This window comes from Pteronotus mesoamericanus, unplaced genomic scaffold (genome assembly GCF_021234165.1).
Source record: "Pteronotus mesoamericanus isolate MK-2021 breed Mesoamerican mustached bat unplaced genomic scaffold, CSHL_Meso_final contig_40, whole genome shotgun sequence".
In the NCBI taxonomy this organism is placed as follows: domain Eukaryota; kingdom Metazoa; phylum Chordata; class Mammalia; order Chiroptera; family Mormoopidae; genus Pteronotus; species Pteronotus mesoamericanus.
In genome coordinates, this window is record NW_026555150.1 from 12,370,833 (window position 1) to 12,388,376 (window position 17,544).

A 17,544-nucleotide genomic window follows, 5' to 3' on the forward strand; every position below is an offset into this window, starting at 1 on the left:
ATATAATCATGGTATAATTTCTGGCTCATCAGTGAACAATATTTGATTAATCATAATCATGCAAACATATTGGGAGAACAGAGGAAAAGGAATTTGCCAGAAAATTGAATCCTCATATACTATAATAAGATGCTAATAGATTAATTAAAATGAATCAAAAGACAACAATGTATGCATGTTATTTTGCAAAATAAAAGTAAATGTTAGAAGAAACAGTTAAATAATTGAAAGTGAGGTAGGGCAAGTGGGGGATGGGGGAAAGACTAAGACACAAGGGCTCTTCCCTTTTTTGTAGCATAAACCTTTTAGACTAATGTAACATTGTAAATCAGCATATATTACTTAGATAAAAGTAATGATTAATTTGAAAAAGAATCAGTTGGTTTTAAATACTATAAGGATAGCAGGCTATTTCATCTCCATTTTTGAACCCTCTGCCCCAGATATCCTGTGGATAGCCTGTGGAAAGACTCTGAGAGAATCTTTCACACTGAGATCCTAGGCATTTAAGGGGTTATGCTTGAGAATGAGGAGAGGTCTGGGGGATATGACACACATTAAAATTTGTTTTTAAATTACAGGTTATATTTAATATTATTCTTTATTAGTATTAGGTGTAAAGCATAGTGGTTAGACATCATATACTTTACAAAATGTTCCTGCTGATATTTCCAGGATCCATCTGGCACCCTCCATAGTTATTACAGTATTATTGACTATACTTATTTATATTTATTATCCTGTATTTTATATTCCCATGACTATTTTGTAACTACCATTCTGTACTTTTCGATCCTTTCATCTTTCTCACCCTGTCTCCCAGTACCCTTCCCCTCTGACAACCATTAGTCTGTTCTCTGTATCTATGAGTCTGTCTCTGTTTTGTTTGTTCATTTATATTGTTCTTTAGAGTCCACATATAAGTGAAATACTACAGTATTTGCATTTCTTTGGCTGATGTATTTCATTTAACAAAGTACCCTCTAGTTCTGTACTATTCCAAATGGCAAAATTTCATTCTTTTTATGGCCAAATAATATTCCATTGTGTGTGTGTGTATGTGTGTGTGTGTGTGTGTATGTGTGTGTATCACAACTTTTTGATCCACTTGTCTATTGATGGGCACTTGGGTTTCCTCCATAGCCTGGCTATTGTAAATAATGCTGCAATGCACATAGGGGTGAATATATTCTTTTGAACTAGTGTTTTGGGTTTCTTCGGATATATACCCAGAAGTGGGATCACTGTGGGAATGCAGATTGGTGCAGCCATTATGGAAAACAAAAAACTAAAAATGGAACTTCCTTATGATTCAAGATATTAATTTTTAAAGAGGAGTTTAGAGCAGAACATAATTTCTAACTAATGATATGTGGGCATTAGGACAGATTTTTTCCACGATGGAGCACTCCTCTCCATATGGCATCAGACCTGAGGAAATGCAAATGGAACCTGAGGATGGGGCTTGGTTCCATGGGTGGGTCAATGAGATACTTTGTCATGGGGAAGTTTTCACTATGTTTTTAAAAAGAGTCATGTAACAAAAGAAAACATTTTTATTGCATTTACAAAGTAATTGTACTGATGTCATCCTAATGAGTCATATAAGATCAAGGTCATCCAGCTAATACATGAATAAGGATATAGCAGCCCTAAGATCCAGGACTAACTCTTAGTACTCTTGGTCTCTGTATCACCCCACGAAGATGTTTTCCCATCAATTTTCTGAGACCCCTTCCCCATTGCCTTTAAAAGACTCAGTTGGTTACTGAACTGGTGCTGTACATGCCCCAGGTTTTCCATAATTGCTCCACCACCCTGCCTTGCCCATGCTTCATTTATTTCTAAACAAAGGTGAACAAAAAATGCAAGATTCAAGATGACAACAGAGTAGCTGGATGTTACACTCTCCTCCTCCCAGGACCAAACTGGAATAACAAATAAAATATGGAATAATCAACCTGAATAATCAACTGAAGACTAGCTGAACAGAAGTTTTATAACCAAGGATTAACAGAAGAAGCTACATCAGGATTGATAGGAATGGCAGATATACGAAAACCACTAGCCCCACATGTACGTGCAGTGGCTGAGATCAAAGGGATAATCTCAGGTGCAAAGGTTCCACCTGAGGAATGTGGGGTCTGAAACACGTGCTTGGCTCCCCAGCCCAGTGCAACAGAGCTGGTGAAAGACACTCATATAACATCTGTCTTGAAAATCAGTGAGGGTTCTGTCTGTAAGGGAGAGACTGGAGTCTGCTAGCAACCCAAGCAAACTCTTAAAGGGCCAACACACAAAATATCATTCACAGCCTCTCACCCTGGGCTCCAGCAGAGGGAGTATGGCTCTGAGACAGAGTCATGTGAGGATAGACTGGGTTGTACAGATCTAGGGAGAGAGTTGAAGGGACAGCTACAAGGATCTTTGTGCTAAGTCCCTCTCCTATGACACAGATGCCATCTTTCTTGAATGGAGCACTCCTCTCCATATGGCATCAGACCTGAGGAAATGCAATAGCCCAAGCCTTCTGATTCCATGTTGTCCTGCCTTGTGGAGCTCATGCCCTTCAGAACTGTCAGCTTCTTTGATCTTAGGTGCAGAGGTCCAGGCAGACTCAGGGAGTGTCAGAGACTGACTTGTGTGGCCCTGGAGTGGGAGCCATTAACCCCACCTTTCCCCAAGCCTGACTGGTGCCATCCTCTCATGACAGATCAAGTAGCCCCACCCTCTGGTCTCCTGGTGGCAACAACCTGCAGATCCTGGGCTTTCCAGGAGGTCCAGACAGAATCCTGGACTGATTTAGTTGTGTAGTTCTAGGATGGGGCCATTTTTCCCTTGCACACCCAACTGATTCAGAGCCCCCCTTTCACATGGCCAAATCTTGGTCTGTTTGGTCCTGATAAAATCTGCTGATGTTGCCCTGAAAACTTCCTGACCCACCACAAAGGCCAGCGGGCATCTGGCAAGTGGCAGCTAGCCTTGGTGAACCCTGGGAATTTTGCTGAGTAGAATCAGACCCAGCACTGGAACTGAGGTTGACTCTGTATCAGTTCGATGAACACCACATAACCCTACTTGGTGACTCACTGAGAATCTACCTCATATAAATTGCATACCGCCCAAGGCTATTTCAGTCACTGAGCCAAACAGGCAGCTGGCAGATGGAAGCAGGCAGAGGCAGATCTTAGAGTATCTTAGGCCTTTTGCTGATCAGCCCCTGGGTTCAGTGGTAGTGGAAACCAGCCTTGGTGCACAGCTTGGCCCTTCCCACACAAACTGAGGTCCAGAAGAGGCAGCCACAAACTGTGGATTGCTCTGTAGCTCCAAACAGGTTGTCCAGGGCCATCCCAGGCAGTATCCAATGATGACTTGCACCAAAGTCCCTCCCAAGAAGCCCCAGAAACAAGACACCCAGTGGTGAGGTTCAGAAAAAAAACACAAGATTCAATTAGTTCCACAAGTGGTATATCCAAAGGGAGATTTTAGCAGGTACCAGAACCTTCTAAAGTAAACTATATTTTGTGTGGCTAGCACCCAAACAGAAGCTCAACAACAGTGGTTGAGGCCGATCCTCATACTCAGCCAGCCTGAAGTTCAACCTCATTCACAGATGGGCCAACAGAAATCAAAACTCAACTACAACAGAAGGGTTAACATAACCAACCTGGAACACCCAGCTCATATGATCAAAAGGACTGTGCCACTGGGTACAACAATACATCTACTACATAAGGTCACCCTGCCAGAACTGGGAGACATAATAGATCTGCTTAATACATATAAAAAAAAAAAAAAAAACAGAGAGGCAGACAAAATGGAGAGACAAAAAACATTATCCCAAATGAAAGAACATAAGAAATCTCCAGAAAAAGAACTAAACAAAATGGAAGCCAGCAACCTACCAGATATAAAGTTCAAAATAATGGTTCTAATGATGTTCAGGACAGTAAATGAGAACTTAAATAGCATGAAAAAGGACACAGGAACCATAAAAAAAGAACCAGTCATAAATAAAGAGTACAATATCTGAAAGGAAGAATACCCTAGAACAAGGTGGCCAAAGCCAATGGGCTGCACGTAGTTCAGGTTGGCTATGAATGCAGCCCAACACAAAACCATAAATTTACTTAAAACATTATGAGAATTTTTTTGTTATTATGGGTCTCAGTGTATTTAATGTGTGACCTAAGACAACTCTTCTTCTAGTGTGGACCAGAGACGCCAAAGGTTGGACATCCCTGCCCTAGAAAAAATAACCAGTAAGTAAGATGAAGCAGATCACTGAATCACTGATTTCGAAGACCAGGTAGCATAAAACACCCAATCAGTGCATTAAAAATAATTTAAAATATAAGAATAATTAGAGACCTCCAAAACAACATCAAGCATAACAATATCCACATCCTAGAAGTATCAGAAGAAGAAGGCAAAAAACAAACGATTAGGAATGTATTTGAAAATATTGACTAAAAACTTTTTTAACCTGGTGAAGGAAGTAAACACACAAGTCTAGACAGCAGAGAATCCCAAACAAGATGAACCCATAGAGGCACACACCAAGATACATCATAATTAAAATGCCAAAGGTTAAAAACAAAAAGAAAATCTTAAAAGCAGGATAAAAAAAGAAAGACAGTTACTTATAAGGGAGCTCCCATGAGACTGCCAGGTGACTTCTCAACAGAAACACTTCAGATCAGGAAGATTAGCATGAAATATTGAAAGTGATGGAAAGCAAGGACCTACAAGCAAGATTGCTCTATCCAGTAAGGCTATCATTTACCATTGAATGAGACTCAACAGAAACATTTCAGGCCAGAAGGGAGTGGTGTGAAATATTCAAGGTGATGAAGAACAAGAACCTAAAACTAAAGCTACTTTACCCAGCAAGGTTATCATTTAAAATTGAAGGAGAAATAAGGATCTTCTCAGACAAGAAAAAGCTAAAGGAGTTTGTTAACACTAAACCAGTACTGCAACAAGTGTTAAAGAGCTTGCTTTAAGAAGAAGAAGAGAAAGGCGGGGTGGGGGGGGAACAGAGGAAAACAGACTATCAATAAAATGGCACTAAATATGTATCTATCAATAATTAGCTTATGTAAATAGCTTCAATGCTCCAACCAAAAGACAAAGGTGGCTGAATGGATAAGAAAACAAAACCCATATATATGCTGCCTCCAAGAGACCCATCTCAGATCGAAAGATACACACATACTAAAAGTAAAGTGTTGGAAAAAGATATTTCATGCAAATGGAAAAGAAAATAAAAAGCTGGGGTAGCAGTACTTACATCCTACAAAATATACTTTAAAGCTAAGGCTATAGTAAGAGATAAAGAAGGATACTATGTAATAACAAAGGGAACAATCCAACAAGAAGATATAAATGTAGTAAACAATTACAAACCAAAATAGGAGCACCTAAATATTTAAAGCAAATTGTGATGGACATAAAAGAGGAGATTAACAGAAATACAGTCATGGTTGGGGATTTTAACACCCCATTGACTTCAATGGATAGATCTTCCAGACAGAAAATCAACAAGTAGACAGTGCCCTTAAACGACACATGACATCAAATGAATATAATTGATATCTTCACAGCATTTCACTCTAAAGCTGCACAATATACATACTTTTCAAGTGCACATGGAACACTTTCTAGGATAGACCACATGCTAGGGCACAAAACAAGTCTCAATAAATTTAAGGAGATTGAAATAATATCAAGCATTTTCTCTGACCACAATGCTATGAAACTAAAAATCAATCACAAAAACAACACTGTAAAACAGGCAGAGACATGGAAGCTAAATAAGATGTTATTAAACAGCAAATGGGTCAACAATGACATCAAGGAAGAAGTCAAAAGATAAGCGAAGTAAGCCAGGGGGCGAAAGACAAATACCATATGATCTCACCTGTAAGCAGAACCTAACCAAATGCAAAGATGCAAGGAAAATAAGACCAGCAACACTGAAAGGAAAAGAAATCAACAGAGACAAGAGGGAGGGGGGTGCAGGGAAAGGGAAGGGAAGGGGCAAGTCAAGGAACATATAGCAAGGACTCATGGACAAAACCAAAGGGGAAGAGCTGAGGGAGGGAAGCAGGGAGGGGGCAAGGGAAAGTGGTGGGGGTGGGCAGAGACAAAATGTATTTAAAAATAAAGAAAGAAAGAAAGAAATGCTTGGGGGAAAAAATACCTTGAAACAAATGAAAATGAGGACACAACAACCCATAATCTCTGGGACACTGGGAAAGCAATCCTAAGAGGGAAATTCATAGCATTACAGGCCTATCTGAAAAAAGAAGAAAAAGCTCAAATAAATGATGTAATTTCATGCTTAAAAGAACTTGAAAAAGAAAGCAAAGCCCAAAGTGAATAGAAGGAGGAAACAATAAAGATTAGAGCAGAAATAAATGAAATAGAGTCTAAAAATACAGTACAATAGATCAAAAATCCAAAGCTTGTTCTTTGAAAAGATAAACAAGAGTGACAAACCTTTAACAAGGCTTATCAAGAAAGAGAAATCACCTAAAAAAATAAAATCAGAAATTAAAAAGGAAAAACAACAACTGATACAAAAGAAATACAAAGGACTATAAGAAAATATTATCAACAATTATATGCCAACAAACTGGACAACCTGGATGAAATAGATTAATTCCTAGAAACATACAATCTTCCAAAAATAAATCAGGAAGAATCAGAGAATCTGAATAGATGGATTACACCTAATAAAATTGAAGTAATCAAAAAACTCCCAACTAACAAAAACCCTAGACCAGGTGGCTTCACAGGTGAACGTTACCAAACATTCTGAGAAGAACTTACACTTCTCTTCAAACTATTTTATAAAATTCAAGAGGAGGGAAGCCTCCCAAACTCATTTTATGAAGCCAGCATTATCCTAATTCCAAAACCAGCTAAAGACACTACAAAGAAAAAAAATTATAGGTCATATCTCTGATGAACATAGATGCTAAAATCCTGAAAAAATATTAGCAAATTAAATACAGCAATACATCAAAAAGATCATATACCATGATCAAGTGGGATTTATTCTGGGAATGCAATGTTGGTACAACATTCGCAAATCAATAAATGTGATCACAGCATCAACAAAATTAAAGATAAAAACCACATGATCATATCAATAGATGCAGAAAAAGCTTTTGATGAAATCCAGCACCCATTTAGGATAAGAACTTCAGCAAAGTCAGAATGGAGGGAACATACCTAAACATCATAAAGGCCATATATGACAAACCCACTGCCAACATCACACTCAATGGGCAAAAATTACAAATTTTCCCCTTAAGATCTGTAACAAGACAGGGATGTCTGCTTTCACCTCTCTTATTCAACATAGTACTGGAAAGTTAGCCACAGCATACAGACAAGAAGAAGAAATAAAAGGCATCCAAATTGGAAGGAAGAAGTAAAACTGTCTTTACTTACACATAACATGATAGTGTACATAGAGAACCCCAGAGTCCACCAAGAAACTGCTGGATCTGATAAGTGAGGAGTCAGGGTTCGGACCAGACCAGATGGAGTATTATGAGCTATGATGCACAGGTAAGGAAGGAGGAAAGGTGACTTGAGGAGCAGTATCCCAGGGCTTAATTTTTATAATGGAATCCAGAGTAAAGTGAGGTTACGCCTGTATTTCAGAAAACAATGCATTCCAATCCATGTTACATCTATTATATTCTATTCTGTGCTTAAATTAGAAAATTGGGTATCATTTTGACTCTGCCTTCATAATCTTAACATATCTCATTCAAAATTACTAAATCTTATCTATTCTATCTTCTGATGTTCTCCTGGAGCAATCCAATTATCTCCAGTCACTCTGCCGTTACTTAATTTAACCTAACAAAATGTCTCTCTCATGATTACTGCAATCGCTTTCTCATTGGCCTCCCTGATTTCATTTTTGCTGCCCTACAATCTATGTTATATGATGAATTGTGCACCTAAATACATACGTTGAAGTCTTAACTCCTAGTAACTTAGAATGTGACTATATTTGGAGATAGGGTGTTTAAAGTGATAAGTTAAGATAAAGTTATTACCATGGTCCCTAATCCAATGTCATTGATATAAGAGGAGGAAATTAATAAGAAGAGGAAAGTTGTACACAGGTACAGAGGAAAGATTATGTGAAGGCACAGGGAAAAGACAGTCATATGAAAACTGAGGAGAGAGGCTTCAAGAGAAACCACCACTGCTCACACCCTCATCTTGAATTCCTAACTTCCAGAACTGTGAGAAAATTAATTTCTGTTGTTTAAGCCACCTTTAGTCAATAATACATCTTTATAGTAGTCCTAGCAAACTAGCATACCATCTTTCACATTGCCTCCAGAGTGACTTATTATGTGCAAAATTAGTCATGTTAGTTTTCTGTTCAAATTCCTCATTGGGCTCCTATTTTCACTTTCACCAAAAACAAGCAGAAAATCTGGGCAAAGTTTTAAAATAGACAGAGTAAGGGCATTGGAAGCTACAGAAGCAATCAATATAAGATGGGTCAAGATTTTGAAAAGGACTGAAACACCAAGAGGAGAGTTACTGTTTTCCTGGGTTCATTTGCAAATTCTGGGTTTATACTCAGGGAATAGTAATCTAGGCTTTGGCTAGACAGAGAGCCATTGCTGGAATATATAGGGGAAACAAAGCATTTGATAGTTTTTAGTGGCTGATTTGAGTAGTCAGTACCCTGGTGAAAAAGTAAGGGAAAGGAAATAAACCTGAAACATATCCACTGTTTTCCTTCAGAAATTTGGTTAATTTTGAAACCGTACATGTCACACAGCATAATGTCCTCCAGATTAATGTTTCGTATATATTTGGAATAATAACCCCTTATCAGATATATGGTTTACAGATATTTTCTCCTATTTTGTAGTTTGCCTTTTCACTCTGCTGATGGTTTCCTTTGCTGTGCAGAACCATTTTGGTTTGATGTAGTGCCATTTGTCTATTTTTGCTTTTGTTTCTTGTGCTTTTGGTCTCATAGCTAAGAAATCATTTCCAAGAATCATGTCAAGAATCTTCCACCCCTATGTTTTATTCTAGGAATTTTACATTTTTAGGCCTTGTGATTAAATCTTTAAACGACTTTGAGTTAATTGTGTGTGTGTGATGGAAGATAAGGGCCTAATTTCATTATTTTGCTTGTGGATATTTAGTTCTCCCAAAACCATTTATTGAAGAGAGTATCATTTTCCCATTGTGTATTCTTGGTATTTTTGTTGAATATCAATGGATAGTATATGTGTAGGTCATTTCCTGGGTTGTTATTTCTGTTGCATTTGCCTATATGTCAGTCTTTATGCCAGTACCATGCTGTTTTAATTACTGAAGCTTAGTGATATATATTGACATCAGAAAATGTGATACCTCTAGCTTTGTTCTTCTTGCTGAAGTTTGCTTTGGTTATTTGGGGTCTTTGGTGTTTCTATATGAATTTTAGAATTTTTTTCTATTTCTCTAAGAAATGCCAATGGGATTTAATAGAAATTGCATTGAACCTGTAAATCAGTTAGGGTAATATGGACATTTAACAACATTAAGTCATATAATCCTTAAACATGGGATGTTTTTCCATGTATGTCTTTTTTAACTTCTTTCATCAATGTTTTGTAATTTTCAATGTAAAATCCTTTCACTTCCTCAGTTAAGTTTATTCCTAAGTATTTTTATTCCTTTGATGTTGTCGTAAATGGGATTCTTTTTAAATTTCCTTTTCAGATAGTTCATTGTAAATTCACGTAGCTTATTTTTGTATGTTGATTTTGTATTCTGCAACTTTATTGAAGTTATTTATTAGTTCTAATAGGTTTCTTGTTGTTATTGGAGTCTTCACAATTTTCCATATATAATAGCGTGTCAATACAGAGGCATTTTTTCTTTTTCCTTTCCTATTGAGATTTTTTAAAATTTATTTTTCTTGACCAATTGCTCTGGCTAGGACTTCTGGTCTCATATTGAATAGAAGTGGCAAGAATGGCCATCCTTTCCTTGTCCCTGACCTTAGAAAAAAAGCTTTCAGTTTTTTCCCATTAAGCATGATGTTAGCTATGGGCTTGTCATACATGGTCATTATTATGTTGAGGTAAATTACTTCTATACCTAGTTTTTTAGAGTTTTTCTCATGAACTTTGCAAAATGCTTTTTCTGAATTTTTGCGATGATTATACAATTTTTATCTCTCATTCTGTTGATGTGGTGTATCACATTTTTTTATTTGCATATTTTGAGCCATCCTTGCATCTGGAGATTAAGAAACTAAGAAGAAAATTTTTAAAAAAGCAAAGTACTGTTTTGGATAGTTTCACTGTGCTGAGTTGGTACGAATTGGAGTTCAAAATCTGACATGGGTAAGGGCTTCATTAAACACACAGTATTATCAACTGAATGTTCTGGACAGGGATGCCTTAGAAGTAAGGACAAAAAAGTAGAAAACCTTCACTAAAATTGAATCTGTCTCTGATTCAGCTTAGGCACTGACTGGGTAGAGGTGATCTACCCTTATTTGATCAACTTAACAGTGAAAAGAGCTCATCCTCTTTGAGGGAAGATAATATCATTTAGATCCTAAACAATTATTTATATACAGTTGGTTGACATTCATTCAAAACTTTCTAGGAACAGCAAGAGACAATGCCACATGACTGAAAACCTAGAAAAAAAAAACCCATACAATAGACACAAACTCACAGGTGATACAGGTACATAAATTAGCAGACAAGGAATTTCTAATAAATACATATTGAAAATTAAAGGAAAAGTTGGACAAAATATATGTAAAAAGGAGTTTAATCCATTCACTAGAATTTGTAAAGAAACAAATGGAAATAGGGCACCTGACCGACAATAACCAATAGAATACAGCAGAAGTAAAGTTGTGCCAGTTCTGGGCATATTCTTTAGGAAGACTGGCAATTTTCACATCCTCTCTCTTAGAACACTCGCTTTTGGGAGCCCAGTACAATGTCTGGCTCCCCTGCTGGAGAAACCTTGTGGAGAGGAGAAGCACAGAATTTTTTTAACTTGAAATTATTTATTTTTAATTACAGTTGTCATACAATATTATATAAATTTTAGGTGTACAACCCGGTGTTAGACATTATATAACTTACTAAGTGATCACCCAATAAATCTAGTACTCATCTGACACCACACACATTTATTACAATATTATTGACTATTTTCTCTATGCTGTACTTTACATCCTTGAGATTATTTTGTGACTAACAATTTGCACTTTTTAATACCTTCACCTTTTTTACCCATCCCCCCAACTCCCCTCCCATTAGTGAACTGTCAAAATGTTCTCTAGAAGTCTGTTTCTGTTCTGCTCGTTTGTTTATTTTGCTTTTTAGATTCCACGTATAAGTGAAATCATCTCACTTATGTCTTTGTCTGACTTATCTCACTCAACACAGTACCCTCTAGGTCCATCCGTGTTGTTGCAGATGGCAAGATTTCATTATTTTTTAATTATTTGAATCATGTTTCATTTTATATATTTACCACTTCTTCTTTATCAATTCATATGTGGATGGACACTTAAGTTGCTTCCATATCGTGCCTATTGTAAATAATGCTACAGTGAACATATGGATGTATATGTCTTTTAGATTTAGTATTTTGTGTTTCTTCAGTTGAACACCCAGAAGTGGAATTGCTGGGTTTTTCTTTGTCTCTTGTAAGATAGCCTTTGTTAAACTCTATTTTTTCTGGTATAAGTATTGCTACCCCAGCTTTTTTGTTTTGTTTCCATTTTTATGAAATATATTTTCCATCCCTTTACTGTCAGTCTTTACTTTCAGACCGTGTATGTCTTTCTATCTGAAATGAGTCTCATATAGACAGCCTATGTAGGAATCTTGTTTTGTTACCAATTTAGTACTTTTATGTCTCTTGATTGAAGCCATTAATCCATTTACATTTAAAATAATTGTTGATAGCTATTTGTTTATTGCCATTTTATTATTTATATTTTTGATCTTTTATTTTCCTTCTTCTTTTTAAAGAATGCCCTTTAACATTTCTTGTAATACTGGTTTAGTGGTGGTGAACTCCTTTAGTTTTTTCTTGTCTGGGAAGTTCTTTATTTCTCCTTCAATTTTAAGTGATAGCCTTGCTGGGTAGAGTAGTCTTGATTGTAGAACTTGTCTTTTCATCATTTTGAATATTTCATGCTGGCTGCTTCTGGCCTGAAATGTTTCTGTTGTGAAATCAGCTGAAAGTCTTATGGGAGCTCTCTTGCAAGTAACTTTCTCTTGCTGCTTTTATGATTTTCTTTTTGTCTTTAACATTTGGCATTTTAATTATAATGTGTCTTGGTGTGTGTCTCTTTGGGTTCATCTTGTTTGGGACTCTCTGCACTTGCAAGACTTAGCTACCTACTTCCTTCCCTATATTAGGGAAGTTTTGAGTCATTATTTCTTCAAGTACGTTCTCAATTACTTGCTCCCTCTCCTCTTTTTTTCCTGATACCTTTATGATGTGGATGTTGCTATGCTTGAAGTTGTTCCAGAGGCTCCTTATACTATCCTCACTTTTTTTTTTGTTGTTGTTGTTGTTCTAATTGGGTGTTTTTGGCTTCAAAATGTCTTATTTGATCCTTTGCTTCATCTGCATCACTGTCAATTTCCTGTAATGTATTCTTCATTGCAGTTAATGTATTCTTCATTTCTGACTGGATCATTTTTATGTTTTCTATTTCTAATTTTTATGTTTCCTATCTCTTCATTGACATTCCCACTAAGTTTACTTACTCTTCCCCTAAGTTCATTGAGCATCCTTATAACCAGAATTTTGAATTCTGCATTTGGTAGACTGTTTGTCTCCATTTTGTTTATTTTTTTTTCTGGAGTTTTGTTCTCTTCTTTCATTTGGGACATGTTTTTTGAGTCCCTATTTTGGCTTCCTTCCTGTATCTTTATCTATGTATTAGGTAAAGCTGCTACATCTTCCAGACTTGGTAGATTTGTCTTATGAAGTAGGTGTCCTGTAGTTGGGTCCAGTGACATAGCCTCCCCAACCATCTGAGCTGGGTGCTCCAGGTGTGGACTCCACATGGGCTGTGAACACTCTCTTATTGTAGTTGAGCTTTGATTGCTGTTGTCATCTCAATAGGAAAAATTTACCCTCGGCTGATGGGCTGCAAGAATTGGCTGCAACCACTGTGGAGGATGAACTGTGCAGGGGCCAACCTGACAGAACAGGACTCCCTTCAGTGGTGCTCTGGTGCCCACTGAGTTCACCCTTTAAGTGTGCTCCTTGTGGAGGTGGTTGGGTGGTGGTTCTTTGACATGGTCTGAAGATGTCCACTGGGTGCACTGGCTCTGGGCTCCTGTGGCCTCCCAGGAAGTGCAGACTAAGGTTGGCTTCCACCTGTGCCATGTCAATGGCCACCTGGCATGAACTACAAATAAATCTATGGATGGTTGTTCCTTTGCTGGGCTTGGAGGTGGCCAGGTGAGGCCAAGCTACAAAATAAGGACATCTGCCACTACTGCTGGGCCTGGGACTACTTAGTTAGAGGTACAGGGCATGCTGAGGCCAGATGTTGTCTCTTTGAGAGATTTTACAAAAATCTAAAGCATGTGGCAGGACAAGCCATTTGTATAGAAAAGCCACTGGAAAAGGCTTGCATGGGCTGAGCCTTTGAGTGGGGCAAGGTCTCAGGGAATCACCAGGGTGGAGTGAACAATGTTATCCAAATTTATGGAGTCTCAGAAATGGCACCTGCTTGGTGGGAGCTCAGAAAAGGAACAGTTGGTTCTGCTAGCACTTCTGTCTTGGAGAAAGCTGCCCCTGCAACCATTACCCTGATGCCAGATAATTCAGTTCCTCCCCATATGTCTCTGATGTCTTTTGAGGTGCTGCTCCAGTGCTTGAACTCAGATCCAGTGAGTCTGAGTAAGTTCATGTGTGGGCCTTTTAAGAGGAAATGCCTAGGACTCCAGTGGCCCTCTGTCTCACTCAGCCACAGACCCTGCTTGTTTTTACAGCCAGAAGTTATTGAGACTTCTCTTCCAGGCACTGGAGCCCTGGCTGGAGGTCATGGTCTGAGGCTTGCACTCCATGCTTCTCAGGAGGGACCTCTATCACTGAGATATCCCTCCCAATTTTGATCTGCCAAACGTGAGTGTGGAACCACCCTGTTCCGCATCTCTTCCCCTTCTACCAGTTTCAATGTGGCTTCTTTATATTCTTAGTTGTAAGATTTCTGTTCAGTGAGATTTCAGGCGGATCTCAATGATGCTTGATCTGTAGTTTAGTTGTAATTTTGATGTAGTTGTGGAAGGATTTGAGTACCACATTTACCTATACCTCCATCTTGACTGAAACTCTGAGAACCTGAAATTTTTGGGTAAGGAAGAGAGGACCAACCATCTCAGAGACTCAGTTGAGCCTTTGGATGACTCCAGCTGCCATCTGACTACAATTGTATGATAAACCCCTAGTAAAACCAGTAGAAAAACGCCCCGGTGGAACCCATTCAATCCATAGAACAGTGAGATTGAGTAGATTATGTTTTATCCATTACATTTCAGGGAAATTTGTGAGGTAACAACAAGTAAAGAAAACACTCTCTTTAACAACTGCCCCCAATACTCCACACTACAAGGTAGGGTAACAGAACTGTAATACTCAACCCCTTCTGTGCACACAGGACCAACTTTCCTTGTTGGAAACCTGTTCAACTTTCCATGAAAAAGGTTTTCCTTCTGGGTCATTCACACTTCTGTGTGAGCCAAGGCTCTCTATAGTATATCCCCAGAAGGTAGTATTCCAAGCCTACTCTTGAGTTGTACAAGAAAGATTTCAATTCCATATCTTCACTTTTCTGGCTTCAATAGGCAGGTAGAGAAATTCTATGAATGACTCTACATGCTTGCCTATCCAGAGGATGATAATCACTCAACAGTATTGCCTTTCCAGGGTTACCATGTCCATCCAACACCACCACATATTCTTACAAGTTCTGGTTTCACTAAAAAAAATTCTTCCATATGAATGCATAATGTCATCCTGAGGCTTGCATTAATTGAGTCCTGAGTGCACCCCCCCCCCAACAGGCATCATTCTGCTACAAATTTAGAAGGAATATTGCTGACTTTATTTACTTATTTTCATTCCCTTAAGAGTTTCACTTCTATGGGTCCTGTGAAAACATTAATTTGCTGCTATAATAATTTCAAAGTATATTTTGGAGGTAGCTTATGGGCATATCATTCAAGAAGACAACTTGTATAAAGCAACCTTCCTTCATTGTTTTATTTAGAATGCACATTTTTATTGTATAAATATAGCAACTTGACTATGTAGGCTACTGAAAGGGCAAAATGATCTAAATAATCTAAAACTTTGGAGAAAAGGTCATTGATATTTGTTTTGGGAATGCATTATTGATTTTTTTCCACCACCTGCAGCAGTTACTCCTAATTATGATTTTGCTTAAGCTAATACTAGAATTAACTTGCACACTGAGCAAATATATGTCAAGAACATGTTGGATAAATGAGCAAGAAAAGCTAACCCAAGACTCTTAAGAGGCTGTTTGATGTACAATTTACCTGAGAAATCTTGCCTCCTTGTTTGAAACTGATCTATCAGACCTCCCATATAAAATGAGAGTTGTTTCTCACTCTGACAGGCTGCAAACCAACTCCAAATATGCCATCACTTCTGAAATTCTCAAAATCTCTTTTCAGTTTACTTCTAAAATCTGTCCTCTTGTTTCCTCAATCATGGCAGAATCTGGGTTTCTGTGTCAACCCATCCATTGCCATGGGTCTTCCTGGTAAACTCTGGAGGCCAATTGGGAAGCTTAATAGGAAAAGAAAATGCTCTGGATCATCCATGGGAAAGCATGGCCTCAGCCATGGTCTTTACTTTGATTATTCCTAAATCCTTTTTCCCAGCTCAGACTTTTTCCCCCAAATCTAGTGGTGTGTAGATCTGCCTATTTCTCTCCCCTTTAATGCCCCACAGGAACTTCACCTGACCTTCCTTTTCTCACTCCATTCCAAATCTACTTCTCCTATGTGTATGATGTGATGTGTAACATCACATCAGTGGTGTTACAACTATTTATCTAGTCCTAAAACTAAGAATGTAGGCATTCTTCTTGCCTTCTCCCTCTTCTCCTTGGTCCTTCACCACCTTCTCCAGTTCTTGCTGATTTTATACTCTGTTTATCAATTTGGTTCACCTGCCTCTCTCCACCCTCTCTTCCACTCAGACCAAGTCTCTATCACCTCTTGTGCGGTCTATACAAATGTTCTCATAATTGGCTTCCTTGCATGAAGTCTTGCTCTCTGCTCCCATTCACCTTTCACAGAAGAAACACAGAGAAGTGTTCTTCTAATACACACTTCTTAGGTTACTCCTATGTTTCATAGCCACCCATTTCCCTCAAGGCAACATTTTAAATTATTCGCTCTTTAGCAAAGGCCTGGTACAAATGTGACACCTGCCAAACTTTCTAGCTTTATGTCATGTTTTTCTCCCCTTTGGTCTCCCCACTTCACCCACGCTCTATTCTCAATCTCAGGACATGCTAGGCTCTCTTGTCTCTGAGCCTTTGTTAGAATCCTCCCTTTGCCGGGAGTACCATTTCACTTTCCTTTTTATTTGGTTAGATTCTCCTCATTTTTCAGAACTCAATCAAAATGTCACTGACTCAGGACAATTGACTCTGACACTCCAGACTTTTAGATATGCCTGTTTTATGCTCTCCCAGCTCCCTGGATATTTCCTTTGTAGTTCTGCTCAAACTATGAGTGCACAGGGGGAGAGGACATGTATGTTGTTTTTCTTTCTTTCTTTTTTTTAATATGGAACACTTCATGGATTTGCATGCCATTCTTTCACAGGGGCCTTGCTAATCTTCTGTATTGTTCCCTTTTAGTATATTTGGTGCCAAAGCGAGCATAGGACATGTATGTTTTTGTTTCCTGCTCAAGTCATTGACACAGTGGTTAGGACAAAATAGAAGTTCAAGAAATATTTTCTGGGTGGCTGATTCAACAATAGCCTCAAAACTGACCTCCCTTCCTCCAGGTTCTTCCTTTCCAACCTATCCCTTCCACTCCCACCAGAGTGATCACCTAATCCTAGGATATGAGGCCCAGCTCCATTCAAGTCACATTTGAAATAAATAATTAAATCTCCCCTTTACATATAAAATGAAGTTCAAATGCTTTCATGTATGACATCACGACCTTCTGTGATCTGTTTTAAAACTACCTGACCAATCTTATTTCTGTCTTAGTTTCTGCTTAGAAGAATAGTCTACATTCCAGTCAAATGGAATTGAACACTCTTCCATGCCCATGCCTCATGCTCTCTAGCCTCCTTACATTTGCTTTTGATGACCTATCCACCTGGCAAGCCCTGGCTGTTTTCCTACGTAATCCCCATATCTCCTTTATCATCCAACTTAAAATCTTAGTCTTCCCTGAAGCTTTTATAGTTTACTCTAGCTGAAAATGACCATTTCTTTCTCCC

At 38.2% G+C, this 17,544-nt stretch overlaps 1 pseudogene; it reads right to left on the reverse strand.

Moving 5' to 3' along the window:
* Nucleotides 1–16,865: 16,865 nt before the first annotated feature.
* On the reverse strand, nt 16,866–16,965 carry LOC129073393 (uncharacterized; annotated as a pseudogene).
* Between the last annotated feature and the right edge of the window lie 579 nt (nt 16,966–17,544).